We start from the raw sequence: 14,695 nt of genomic DNA, 5'->3' as shown, positions 1-14,695 counted from the left end.
ATTCTAAGAGCATCTTCTTCTTCAGAAGAGTTTTAGGGTCAGGATGAAAAATGAAGGTGTAAACCAAGTGAACACTGTGCTACCCTTTGTGTGGATAGTTAGACCTGCCTTCTGCCTTTCTTGCTTGCAGGCTGAGGGGTGCACCTTCCCTCATTCTCCTCATGCAAACAGGGGACCTACATAAGAATTTTACTTTCTGAAAAGCCATCACAAAGGAGGACATCTATGTCCCAAACTCCCATGCAGTGGTTTCTGGTAGTTTCCTTCTTATGTAAACCTTCTGGCTTATTTATTCTTAAGTTTAATTCCTTGGTGGATCACTTGGGCCAAATCCTTAAGTGGTATAAATTATACTGATGCCATTAGCAATGCTGACTTCAGCAAAGCTCTTCTGATTTATAGCAGCTGAAGATCTGGCCCCCTATTAAAAGCAGAGTTTTCTCAACTCTGAATTCCTGGACATTATTGTAACCTATAGCTTAGGAACAGATATAGCTGAAATAAATAAATAAATGCATAAAGGCAAGAATATTATAGGATGTGGCTCTGTTTCTGTGGAAACCTGATCTTTTTCTTATCCAGTTCTTTTTTTCTCTGTCAGCCAATTTAACCTCTCTATCTGTCTATTAAAACTCCTCCTCATTAAACACAAGGTTGCAGGGTTTTTGCAAGAAAAATGTAGGCAGAGAAATATCAGCTTTTGCATCTGTTTGGTGAATTAAAAAAAAAAAAGCATCTGAGCTGTAAGGGAAAAATGTGGAGGAGGGTGAAGGTAGCAGGAAATGTAATCGTATTAAATATAAAAATATGAATCAGTTTGGATAATCAGTCTGTAAATTGGTAGCAGCCATGCTACCCATAAAATCTGTATCTTTTTTTCCTGTATTTGTTCCACTCCACATTACATTAAGAGATGCTCTGTCACTTAGGTGTACAACAGGGCACAGCTCAGAGTAATATATGATGATATTAGTTATATAATGGTATGTGACCAATAGCATTTAAAACCAGAATTTGCTGCCTGAATGTCTTGATGGGTTGGTGTTGATGGGGAAGCTGGATATTGTGGCAGTTCTCTGTCTCTTTCTCGTTTTCATTTCTGAGTCACTTTCTCAGCCATGGTGACAGGGCTTTCACATGGAGAACTGCCAATAAAGCATTCAATTCTTTTCTGAAAGACTCCTGCTAATTAATTTGTACTCTGAAATGCACCTTAATGACAATGGAAGCTTCCAAGCTGTTCCTGAGTGCTTTCTACCAGGCAAGGTTGATCTTTCTATCATAATTTTGGACATGGCTTTTGTCCTGTTTGCACTCCTGGTCATATTACAGTGATTTTTTTTTAATGCGGTGATCTGACACAGCACTGGAAGCAGTGATATTGTTATTCTCTCCCCCTCTGTTTTTTGATAGCTGATGAATGTAGTGTGTTTCAGTGGCATGGTGCTGGACTTCCACAGAGGACAGGAGTGCAAGTGCCAAGTGAAGAGATATTACAGAAGATTGCAGAAATGTTCTGCATTTTTGCTAACCATGGCAGCCAGTATTTTTTAAGCACATCTTGTGTAAATATATTGTTGCAGTAAGCTCCAGGCTGTTCCTGATCTCAGTATTGTCTTGGTCTTGTCAAAGCTGTGCTTTCTCTTCTGTAAAGAAGGGTCAAGCAGTTTGACCATAGGTGAGATCAGAAGTCATGAAAGCTCCACAGGGGTGAAAATGTCTTTTTTTTTTTTTTTTCCCCAAAGGAGCGTTAGTCAAGTTTATGTGCTGTATATAAAAAATATTCATTGTGATGCTTTTTATGATACTGCTTGTATATCTGAGAGGAAGACTTACACTTCAATTCAAGAAGCACTGTCTTTTTTTCTTCTACCTTTCATGCTCCCATCAACTGTAACTCCTCCTTTACTCTGCCCGATATCAGGACATTACTTCCAGGGCAGTTTAACCCAGCCATGTCTGAAAATGCATTTAGAAGTGGAGTGAATCAAAAAAACTTCCTTTCCAGAGCTTCATGCTTGCACTGCCTCCCCTGACAACAAGGAAGAGCAGCAGACTTCTCTTCCACATTACTGCTGCTGCACCCTTCCCTTGGCAACATCTCTTTCAGTGCTCCTGAGTGAGCTTGGCTGCCAGGAGGAAGCCAAGGCCAAACAGAGAGATATGGCCACATTTCTGACTTGCTCAAGGCACAGTTGTGAAACTGGTTTATCTGCTGTAAAGGTGTTAATCAGGCCTGTAAGAGAGAACCTCAGGTGCAATATAGCTACTTGTCTCTCCCAAAGTATTCAGCAGAGCTTTGTGTCAAAGAAGAGAGATGTAAAACTAATTGAGCATGTTGTGTTCATTCTGGGTTTTTTGAGCCACATTGCATGTGCTTTGCAGCCTGGGGGGCTCATTTAGAGCAACCAGGTGGGATTTTCAGAGTCTGCCATCCTATGGCTCAATTGCTAGTCAGTTATCGGGGTGTGCAGCCCAGAGAAGGTGTTAACATCTGATTATTGAGAGATGGCTCTGCCCAAATTAAGGTGCAAATGACATCATATGGTGAAGTGAAGAGTAAAAATTCTATTTAACAGTGAATGTGAGGTAGAGAGCTAGAAAAAATTAGAAAAGAGTGGAGGGAGAGAGAAAGGGAGAGAGGTAGTCACCACCCATGGACCAGTAGCCTCCTGTTAGTCCTTCTTGACCTTGGATTTCTTGGCATTCTTGGTGGTGGAAGTCCTGGGATTGTTCAATACTTTTCATTATATGTACATTTTTTACAGACAAAGGAATTAATGCCTCTTGGCTATACAGTTCTCTTATTCTCTTGGTTAAATTATTCCCTTGCTTTAAATGCTGCTTAGGCCCATGCTCAGTCTTTCTTTTAAAGTGGGTGGGTTGTGAGTTGGTGCCAGAGTTTTATCCAGCCTGAGCTGACTTCAGCACAGTTGCTGAGTTGGCTTTCCTTATAGATTGCTCATGCCCATTTTCAGTGATACATTCTTCTCCCCCAGATTTGTTTACCTCCCCCTAGGGCTGAGATGACACGTGGACAAAAACCTGGGGTGATCTTTGTTTGACCAGTGCATATGCCACATATAAGCATATGAACAGTTGCCATCCCACACAACTTGCCACAGTGGGAACCCTTGCCTGGAAGCATTGCCCAGGATGTGCCAGACCTCAGAAAGCCCAGAGGCAGTGCCATTTTGTTGCTCCATTCTGTGCTTCTCTCATGGTAAAATCCTTCTCTGGTAGCAATGCTTGAGACAGATCTCAAGATATCTATCTCAAGACAGATCTCAGCTGTGATCTTGAGGTCCTGACACCACATAGTGGCACAAATGGTGTTTTCCAGGGACTTTCCACCAGTTCACGTGGGTTGTCCACCAGCGTGGTGAAGATAGTGGACAGCAGAAGAAAAGACCAAAATAGCAGAAGCAATAAAACAAGAATCATACGGCTATCAACAGCTACATCAAACATTAAAAATGCAAATCCAATTGCAATTATCAACCCCACTCTTGTTAGCCACTGCCCCCACCCTGTGAGTCCCGGAGATTGGAGGGTTCTTTAATGTGTGGTGGGTGTGAGAAATTCCACAAGGCCGTGCCTGATGGATGTGGACCCAATATGTCTTGAAATTAGACATAGAATTACACAGTGGGTCTTGATTTTTAGATCCCCTAGAGAGGTATCCCAAACAGATCATGTATAAAGATGCATATTTTCTCAGTCAGCCAAATCTCAAGGGGATCTTCAGGCCCTGTAGTCCAATTGATTACTTTTGCACAATGGAACAAGGGTAAATGGGTTTGTTGAGGAGATGTGTTCACATACTTCAAAGGCTTTAAAATAGGGCTCTCTCTCAGCCACATCCACAGAAGAATTTTATAGCTAATGTTCCTGTCCCACTGGGTAATGAAAAATTAACTTTTAGTGCACAAAATTCTCATACAAAATACAAAAATGTTGTCATACAAAAGGTTCTGATCTTCAGAGTCATTTGGTTCCCATGGAGATACCAATTCAATCCAATATGTATCACTTCCTCTAATTATGCCTTGGATAAACATGGTGGAAGCAGGGAATGGGATGGAGGAATTCCCATAGGAAATATCATACATATTCTTGATTTAGAGTCTTTTCTTTATCCATGAAAATATGTCATCTGGTAATTCCAGGATGCCTTTGCTCTTGCACAAGACTTCTCTTCCAAAAGGAAGAGAGATCTTGAGATTTTGCTACAGGAGGGTTCTGTACCACCAGCAAAGTGCCCAATTACAGACTCAGAGATAAAAGGGCCAGAGGCAATAATTTATCTTGCCTGAGCTCCTGCATAACACAGAACATAGAATTTCACCCACCAATTCCTGCACCAAGCCTGTAATTTGTCTGAGCTAGACAATCTTTCCTGTGTGCTCTGCATTTGTGCTTTATTTCCCATTGTGGGATTGTCCTGTGTGCTGTGGATGTACCTCCAGAGGAGAGCAGCTACAATGCCCTGTTCCCCTGCCTTCAGGTAGTCCTCAGTGCTGTGGGGCTGGGGATCAGAGGACTGCAGGCCTCTGGATTGTGGTGCAGGGATCTAGACAATGCTCTGGGGGCATGCAGGGGATGCAAGAGTCCCTGCAGTTGCACAAAGATGGGAAGCCACAGTTGTGGAGGGAGTGAGAATCTACTTGAAGTAGTGTGGTCCAGCAGGAGCTAGATTGAGCTGTCAAATGCATGTGACACGACCACTGATCACCCACCAGGTCATTATAGAGCTTGAGGGGATTTATGAGAACAGCTCAGGGATTTGAGTTTTGCTTTTTTGTTTGCTGTCATTCTACTTCTTATGGAGGAGATTTTTTATTAAATGTTTACTTGTTTAGAATTCAAGTATGCCTTCAGATGCACACTATAGTAAAGCAGCTCTGAATATTGAGCTAGTAATTCTACTGAAATACACATCTGAGATGACAGCTCACACAAATGTCAGAAAACAACAGGTATATTTAACTCAGTAGTCAGTCGGATAAACTGATAAGAAAAATATACCTCTTTAATTTGATGTCTATCAAGAGCATACTTCAGACCCCTACATCTGGTTTCAGGTCTGTTTTTGTTCCAAATCAATTTTTTTTATTTAGATGTCTTGCTTTAGCCTTGGTATTAGCCAAAATGGTGATTGCTGTCTTTTCTGGAAAACAGGAATGAGCAAGCTTCCTTTGCTGTCAATTGCTCCCTGCTTTCTTCTGGTGATTCCAGCTCCTCCCTGGGAGGGGTGTTTGCTCTGGAGGAAATGAGGAGTGACATCAAGACAAAATAAAAAGAAAAAAAAAAGGTGAATTTTAGTTTTGATAAGTGAGGAACTGCTGTGGATATTTCATCTGTCCTGGTGCAGCAGCAGTGCTTCACTCCAGCCACTCAGACTTCCAAGGATCTTGGTGGAGCCTTAGTGGATATGATGCAGGTAGCTGAACTCCTTTGTGCTTAACAAACAGGGCTATGTGCTTGGTAGGATTTCTTCTGCATTCTAGACAGCTCTAGGTATGCTCGTTGGGCCAGCATGAGCTTTTAGCAAGCTGTGGTGTGGCTCAGGCTGATAGCAGATGGGATCACAAGATGCAGGGCTGGGAGACAGTAGGCTGTGAACTGGGTGGCTTTGTTGGAGCTGGACTCTGGGAGGAGATTACATCACTGTGCTGCTTGCTGAAATGCTGAATAACATTCCTTGTGCCCCTTGTTAAAAGCATTTTCCTAACTGATCCCAAGTCAGAGCTGTATTGATAAAGGGAAATGTGGTTAAGAATAAATCTGCATTTTATAGTTGAGGCAGAGAACAAGGTAGAATGTGCTATTCTTTGCTTTTGCTAACATCTTTTAAATTAACACTGCCTACAAAACAGGCTTGTGTGCTTCTGGCAGTCTGTTCTCTCCACAAACTCCAGTGCACATGAGTTCATTTCTTGCCAACCTCATGAAATCTAGGGAATACTTGCCACTGGATCTATATTAACATCACATTTTGTTTCTGTTGATGTTATTTGCCAGGTGCTTCATCTTTAAAAGCTATTCTGGCAGGAGGGTTTCCAGCTACCATAACTCTTGGTGGGCTAGTAGCTCTTAAAGTATTTTTAAATTTATTTTTTCTTTCTGCACTGTGTTTCTCTTCGAAGAAGATTATTTTTCAGAAATGACCTCTTCTATTCTAAAGGTGTGAAGGAAGTTTGAAAATATGAACCTTAAGGCTGAAACCCACATTTTAAGAAATGCCACATAAAATTTTATCAGATCAGAGGATGTGATCTGTGGCTTCTTAATACTCTGACTGTAACTTTCCTTAGGTAGTCTTTTACTCTCTTCCATGGCAGTCTTCCATATTGCCTTGTTGTTGTTGTTGTTGTTTCTATTTTCTTAAACAGTGCCAAAAGAGAGAAGAGCTCTAACTTTTGACATCTCCTGAAATATGTTATCAAATTAAAAAAAGATCAGCACCACAACAGCTACATTATTGAGAACAGAACTTGAGAGTTCTGTGTTGAGACTTCATTAAAACTACTCCAGGCAGAGTTAATTATGTTAGGTGTGCCAAAAATCTAGTGGTTTCAAGTGACTGAGCTAACCTTTAATTGACAAATGGAGATGAATGTCTTCTGTCCTTCAGAACCCCCCATTAAGGAGAGAAACTTCTGCCACCCATTTTTGAAATCTCTGCAATAGTTGGTAGCTTGGCACTGAATAACCCAATTTTGCTGGCACATATATAAAATCTGTCTCTCCATAGCAACAAGAGATGATAATGGTAAAAAATGCAGCTAAGCCATATATGTGCAGTTTATTCTGTTGCTCCCTATCCAGTTTGCCTTAAGTGACTTTTCCTTTCATAGTCAGTATAAAGCTACCATAGAGACTTTTAGGGAGGAGAAGTACCAAGACACAGTTAAGCATTACAAAATTGAGATGAATTTAGCAGTTATCCTTCACAAGCATTGCCTTGATTAGTGCAAGAAGGACAATGGGAAAGTGACTATTTCTCAGTGGAAAGCAGTTGGATTTATGTGCCAGGATATATTTATTTGCAGATCTTTCAAAATCCTGATCTTGCTTCTTGTTCCAAAGCTCTTTCTAAGCATCCACTAAATTCACTGGAACTTCTATCTTATTCCCATTTTAACTGGAAGATGTAACTGTGGGCTCTAGTTAAATAGAAGACAAAGGAGATGAATGCAGTAAGAAAAGGGAAGGGCAGGATGGCAGCAATTGTTCACTTGCTTTGGCCAGGAATGTGCAAATCTCTTCTTTTTATTCTAAAAATGACAAATGTTTTCTGTAAATCTTAGGAGTTATTTGATGATGTCATTCACTGTTTTTACTAAGTTGCTTTAAAGCTTTCTGCCTGAATGCCTAGTGTTAGGAGGATATACCTCCAGCCTGTGGACCCTATCCAGTTTACAAATCCAGTGGCTTCCTGCCAGTCACAGTCTTTCCCAGATGATCTGCAATGCCTTTCTCTCTTGACTTGCAATAATTCATCCATAATTCAGCATTTCAACAACTCAGACCTCTGTGTGATTACACCAAGGGTATGGATCCATTCCCATCAGATCTAGAAAACATAAGGCTTTGCACCACCTCACATCCTAGCAGAGGGCTGGCTACTATGCAGAAGAGCAGGAAAAAGAGAGTCTTTGTCACAAAGGGCTTCATGTGCACAGACAGCAGAGCAGCAGTGGGCAGGGCTGGCTGTTCCAGGCACTCAGAGACATCACTGTCAGGAAAGAGGGCAATCAGCCCAGCCCACCTACCACGTCTGTGTGTCCCTGTGTATGACTAAAACACAGTTTTCTATCCTGCACAGTCATTCCCAAAAGAGTGGGGTCGTGGCATATGAAGTGTGAGCGTATGTTGGCAAAAATGTATTTTAAAGGGGGCCATATCCCCTCAGCACATTTCTCAAAAGATCATTAGATCCCTGTGGAGCATCCTTTGCTCCCCTATACCTGAGATTTTGTAAATCAAAGCTTTAAAAATCTGCAGCAGGCAAGTTTTAAAAGCAGATACAACATCTCAGCTGCCAAGAGACTGTACTATATTCATCCAGATCCTTATACCCTACACAATGGTGTAGCCTACTTAATTTATCCTTAATGATTGCTTTCTAACATAAAAATTCTTCCTTCCCAAAATGACTTGCTCTATAGCCAAAAATAACCATTCAAGTTCAGACTAAGAGTACTGAAGAAGCATCTAACCTCCTGCTGTAGTCACATCTCTGCCCAGGAGAGGGCTAGGCAAGGTCACAAGGAGCACAGGGTTAATAATGATTGGCTTGAGGAAACAGACCATACAGCCGAGTCACCTTTTTCTTTCACAGTTTCACAGTTTACAATATTTTGCACTCAGAATGTCCTTTGCTTCTGGCATTTAATAAAAGCATACATTAAATTGGCTCAGCCATATAAAAAAAATCTGGATATTTATTGACACCAACTGATCTGCAAAACATCGTTCATATTTTTTCCTGCTTTCTTTCCATGTATCTGCAGCTTCAGAAGATCCAGCATAAGACACACTCACACCAGGAGGAACTGAATTAGGATTAAACTTGTAATAATAGCAGAGACATCTGTCTGTTTCAAGCAAGAGGTATGCCACCCCTTCTTGCTTCTTCTCCTGAAGGAGAATTATATGAGATGAAGGAGGATGAGGTAGACACAATTGTCTCTAACCTTAGACAATAAGGCAAAGCACTGCTCTGATTTTTCTTTATTGCAGCAACACAGATTGAGATGCTCTTGTATGCCATGGCAATTGTGTATAGATTCATCCAGAGAAAAGTTGGGGTTTTTTTTTATTATTTAAGATTTTTTTTTTCATTGTGTAAAAATCAAGCTTTTTTTCTGTTTCATGATATGATATTAATCATCTGTTTTGATGTGGAATAGTAGTATATGGTTGTAGGTAACATAAAGAACACAGCTGAGATGGCACTGCCAACAGATATAATGAAATTGCTCAGATTTAAAAAGTTAGGTTTGAATACTGCTGTGGATCAGAATCTAATTGTGTTAAATTTTTATTTGATGCTCAATTTTACCTGTTCTTAAATTACACTACAGTAGAGATGTAAATAAACCTAATGTTTTCCTCTGAAGATGTAATTTCACTTAAACTATAAAACAGTTAGAAGCTTGAAGCAATTATAACACTAACCAGACTTTCAGAAATACTATCTCCAAACTAAATACTTGGACAAATATCCCTGAGCTGCTGTTACCTTTACACCCTGAACACCTAACATTATTCTTGATCATAACACTGAAAATGTTTCACTGGCCCATCACTGTACCTAGAATGCTCCAACAACTACATTTTATTAATCCCTTTTCTTATCTTTTTAAATAAATGCCATTCTGGTTATTTCCTGCATTAAAAAAAAAAAATTCCTTTCCTGGATAACAAGCTCTATGCATTCTGTCACATAGTCAACATTTCTGCTGATGGACAGCTTAGGCTTTTTCTTTCAAGCTAATGATTTCATTGTCTGAAACTCATGCTGGTATTTGAGACATATTTTCAAGTTTGAAATCCCAAAATGCCAGAAATATAAAGTGAATGTCGGCATGGCAAATATTTTCAAAATAATTGGGAGAAAGGGAACAGAGCAGAAAAGTGAAGCATATATAGCAATAGCGATTAAAAAAAATCTTTTAAGCCAAATGTCAGGAGAAATAGTTAAGGAGTTTCTCCTTTAACTTAAAGCAATGATGAAGAGAGAATCTGCTGCAGCACAGAGGGCTATAGAGAGGTGAAAATGGTGCTGCTTAATGCACAGTCGTGCCCTGGATTTTATGCCCAGATCTCCCCAACACCTCACAAAAGACAAGAATAAATCAGTGACTCCAGAGCAGTTCTGCTGTCAAAGCATCAGTGCAGGCAGCAGGGAGAGGCGTTTCTAGAAAGACAACTCCAAAAATCATTCTGCTTCTTTCTCCTACTGCTGTGGTTTTTTAAAGCCTCTCCAGAAACCTCTTTTGTAGGTAGGAAAAGCAAACTGAACAGACTGGGATGTTTCCTCGCAAGACTGCAGACCGAGGCCGTGTGTGCAGGGCACAGGAGCCCAGGCTGACCCATAAAGAAGCTATTAAGGCACTAAGTCTTCCATGTCTGGTTATTGCAGAGCTGGAGTGAAGGACTGATATTAGTGCTATTCCTTGAAGACCAATTTAGCTTTCACAGGCCTCACCATTTCACACAGGACAGGTCAAGCTTTATAAATGCCAATTTGCTGGCACAAGTAATTTCTAGCACCCCCATACCTGCTCAGGGCCCAGTTTACACATTCTGGTAATTCTGTTACCCTGAATTTAAACAAGGCTGCTTCCAGAGCCACCTGCACGACTGGGCTCAAGAAACTGAATCTGTAAGGTTTTCATTGCAATTAGAAGTACTGGGAATTAAGTGCTTTATTTTTTTAAAGGGCAATCCAGAGGTCAAAAAAGGGAAAAAAAACCACAATCCAAGCACACAGGTCTACTTCCAAGTCTTCTATCTTGGACCTGTAAAACAAGGTGGTCATTACACAAATTTTGTATGGGAGCACAGGGCATATTCTTGTGAACTTGTACCCACATCCACTGCCCTATAAAACAGGAGAAATTTCTCTTGTTTCCCCACTGGGTGAGGGGATCAAGACATGCAAATTTAGGGTGTGAAGATGACATCTGGTGAGTGCTTATCTGTCTCAGGGTTCACCTGCAGCCTGATTGTGAGTACAGTTGCAGTGCTGCCTCTTTTTTTTCCTCCTTTTTTCCTCTGTGTATGTGCACATGCAGCTTTGCTTTCATTAAATACAGATTTCCTTGATGTTTATGCAGGATACATGTGTTTCTCTATCAAATCACTTGCAATGGAGTATGCCAAAATTCCCAAAGCAAATACAAGCTGCCTGCTACATATCCACTAGAACATAACACAGAAGCCAAATCTCATCTCAGTCCTTTCCTTGGGAACGATTAATACTCACTCAGCTGAGTCCAACTTTCTAGAGCTCATGCTACAACGTTCCTACCCAAGTATGCTTAAAACACAGTGGTATATGGCATTTCTATAAAAGGAACATACTAATGTGTTTTGTCACCCAACACATGGTAAAAGTGTTTCAGTTCCCAGGAGAAATGGTCTGTGTGTGTGGGAGTTCCAGCCTCCCAAGTCCAACTGCATACATTTGCTGCAGCATGCTTCACTTTTCTCAAAGTGAAATGAAACCAACTCCAATAATATAATTTTTTCTGCTTTAAAGGAAAAAAAGAAAAGGACCAAGTCCTGGTAAAGAACTAAAGAAATATTATTAAAAGCATGCATGCACTTACTAAAGAGAGAGAAATTGGAAATTGAGTTAAAGGAATGAATTGGCCTCCTTATGTTTTGATCTTGCTCACAGGGTAACACAAGATGTGTATGGTTTTGCCATGGATTTTGATGGAGGCGGGTATCTGAGGTAAGCCAATGCAACCAGATTATCCTGTATGATAGGCACTGTGAAGCATCACTGTGGGCTATGATGAAAGAAGTGGCTGGTGCAGGGGAAGCATCTGTAGGGGGAGGTTTAGTTACTGCTATGCTCTGTACCAGTCTGCTTGCCCATTTGTCAGCTCCTCAGCTTCGTCTTGCTCTGTGCAGTTCCCAAACCAGAGCCCCAGACAGCAGCTAGGCAGCACAGAAAATGCACATCTATAATAAGCAAAGAATTGCAGTAAAATCTCCCAATGTATTTCCCAGTTCTTTCCAAAGGCTGTTGGACTTTCCCTTATGATAGTTCTTGTTTAAAAGAGACATGTTCTGCAGTGTCCACACATTAGTGTTGAAGAGATGCAGCCTTTTCTGTCAGTGACAGAAACTTGCTGCTACTCACCATGATCTACTAAAGGCCTGCCTAACCTTATGTTGCCCTGTAAAACTCACAAAATTCTCAGGAGACTGTTCAAAATAGACTATGCAGTGCTTATGGATCTGGGGCAGAACTATTTTATGACTGTGCTGCTGTGGGTGTAGGTCCATGTTCCCTGGCCCTTTCCATAATTACTGTTTAACTATATAGGGGTTTTGTCTTTGAATAGATGAGTTCAGTGCAACAAAGCAGGGGGAGTTATTGGAAAATCAAACTAAAAAGCAACAGAAAGGCTTTAGGAAAGAACATTTGTTTGATGGGGAGAAATGAGGGAAGAAGGAGACAGTGATGAACTGTGATGTAGGTGATATTCCCAGGGCTTCCTCCCAAGCCATTATCAGGATTGGCAATGCTGCCAAGGAGGTCATTAACTGGTTAAACAGATTTTTACAGAGGAGGAAAAAGGGATGGCTGATCCATGTATGATATATGAGACTATGTTTTTAGCAGAGATAGTTGAGAGCCCTTCAAACTGCCTGCACTACAAACACCACGGCTGCACTCCCAGATTTGTTCAGAGGTGAGGGGCAAGTTTGAATCCATCCCCTTCCTCCCTGGCCTCATGGAGGATGTTTGTTGTGCAGAGGAGTTATTTTATGCTGAGAGCAGGTCCCTGGTACCTTGAGAGTCTTGAGGCATGGACTCATGAGTTCTTGTTAATTCAGCTGGAATTTGCTAAGCAGTGTGGGTGGGTTTTTGGGACTGCAGCATGTGTAAAGCCTGCTCCTGGATCCCTGTGCCTCCTGCCTGCCCTCACAGAGCTGCCTAGAGCTGCTCTGAAAGGGGGACTTAGCTCTTCATAGGTAGCAGAGACAGTCAAAAGTGGTTTTTGCAAAGCAAAATAGTTTTTTGAAGCAAATTGACATTTCTTGGTCAACTGGCAGAGTGCATTGCTTGGGTAGGGGTTCTGCCCCACAGCATCCTTCTTGGGCAGAGAACAGCACATCTGCTCAAGCTCATTTTGTCAAACCTGGGAAACATTTATCAATGTCTCTCTCACTCACACTTATCCACCACATCTCTGCCTCACCTGCTGCTACCCTCACAGGACCCCTCTGGCCAAACTGAGCTCCATGTTGGAAAGCAGTGCTCAGAGAGGATGCTGCTTCCACATCCTCTTCAGAGAAGCTATTCATCCTTCTGTGCTCAGTTCCAGATGGCTCATTTACCTCCAGTTCAGATTGATGAATGCAAATGTCCCATTTTTTTTCCACAGGACTTCTTGCCTTTCAACTTCAGGTTTAACCCATTCCCCTTATGGACAAAATGCTGTCTGTTGAATCACAGAACTTGAAAATTTGTCTTTGAAAGTCTTTGAAAATATTCTGACCTTCACTATACTGAAAAAATTGAGCTTTAATACCACCTTAGTAACTAATTGTTTTGATTCTGACACTTCAATTTGTAACAAATATCCCTATCAGAATCATGCCATACCCCTGTTCTTTAAAACTAGCACCTTTCCCAAGTTTTTTTTTTATCTGCTGCTTCATTTTTGCATCCCTCCCAGTCTGCCTACAACAATCACTTCAATTTCTAGTCCTTTCCCCATGACAGCTCTTTTAATCAGTGCTTCCTTAGTCTTTTGCACAGCTCCTTGGATGTCTCCCTGCTCCTGCAATCCTTTTCAAAACACCTCTTGGCCCCTTTCCTAAATAAGAGTACCTGTTCCTGCCATATTGCCCTCTGTCTGGCCACACAAATACTGTGAGCTATAAGGGCTTCACAGTGAGTGTAATCCACTGGGAGATGTGGTTCTGATGTTAAAATGGAACCTGAGCCATATGCAGGAAGGGCTTTAGTTTGGTTCAGTTTAGTTTTCCATCAGAAAGAAAAACAATCATGTTAAAACAGTGGTTTTGCACTATACTTCTTTTGTGATATTAGAGAGTTTAGAAGGGCTAAAGTAAAGGTGCAGAATTTCAGCTTTGAGACAAAGCAATTTTTTCAGAGCATGGATATATAATTTTCATTCATTGATGGCTTAAACTAGTTTTGGTTTTGGCAGGTTCAAAATAAAACAAAGCTTGAAATATCCACATTTCTTTGCATAATGAACCTTCATATTTCATATTCTGAATACTCCTGCATCCTACTTCTTTTAGAAGCACCCATTTTAGGTCAGAGTATTCTGAGATGTACTTCTATATAACTTTTTGTGGTGACTTTCACCCAGTCATGGTGCTACCACCCAATTACTGTTCCAGAACCACAGCTGGAGTGGCGCAGCTCATGTCTTCAAAAGTTAATTTTGTGTAAAGCAACCAGAAATTGAATTAAAACATTTCCCATTTTATCCCAGAGAAAACATTTTTGTAAACCTTAAGCCTCCACCCAACTCTCTCAGTTTTCATACACCACAAAATCAGAACCTCCTCTGTAAAAATTTTCTTTCAGAGACTCCATCAAACTAAAGGACAAAACTGAGCAAGAAAAAAACACCAACCCAAACACTTTCAAATTTCCTATAATTTCAAAACTCGCCTTGCTATTTACCAAACTTCTTGGAACAGGAGAGGATAAAAGGCAACAGAAAACAATCTAATACAATATCTTTTCTCTGTGGGTAGCTAAGGGACTTAAAATCACATCAGGGTTTGATTTATGATAGTAAAGGTGATGAGTCTAAGCAAATTATCTGGATAGGGAATCATTAGGGGACATTCAGAGCTACCAATGGGATCTTCTTTTACCTGTGTTTTCCGATAACATTTCAGAAATGCTCAAGAGACTCCAGGAGCTCGAGTGTTGCATCTATTAAAGGATCCAACA

At 40.8% G+C, this 14,695-nt stretch overlaps 1 long non-coding RNA gene across 1 annotated transcript in view; it reads left to right on the top strand.

The window, feature by feature from the left end:
- LOC139591258 (uncharacterized) overlaps window positions 1-14,695 on the top strand; it is a 266,401-nt gene that overhangs the window by 64,821 nt on the left and 186,885 nt on the right. Inside the window, exons 6-7 of the long non-coding RNA XR_011679591.1 lie at window positions 8,520-8,619; window positions 11,417-11,473. This is a non-coding gene — a long non-coding RNA (uncharacterized lncRNA). The remainder of the gene's footprint in view (window positions 1-8,519; window positions 8,620-11,416; window positions 11,474-14,695) is intronic.

Source organism: Agelaius tricolor, unplaced genomic scaffold, assembly GCF_023055355.1.
Source record: "Agelaius tricolor isolate 1412-34295 unplaced genomic scaffold, bAgeTri1.0.p SCAF_6, whole genome shotgun sequence".
NCBI lineage: Eukaryota > Metazoa > Chordata > Aves > Passeriformes > Icteridae > Agelaius > Agelaius tricolor.
Note: the sequence above shows the minus strand (reverse complement) of the source record. Positions and strands in the feature narration are given on the sequence as shown.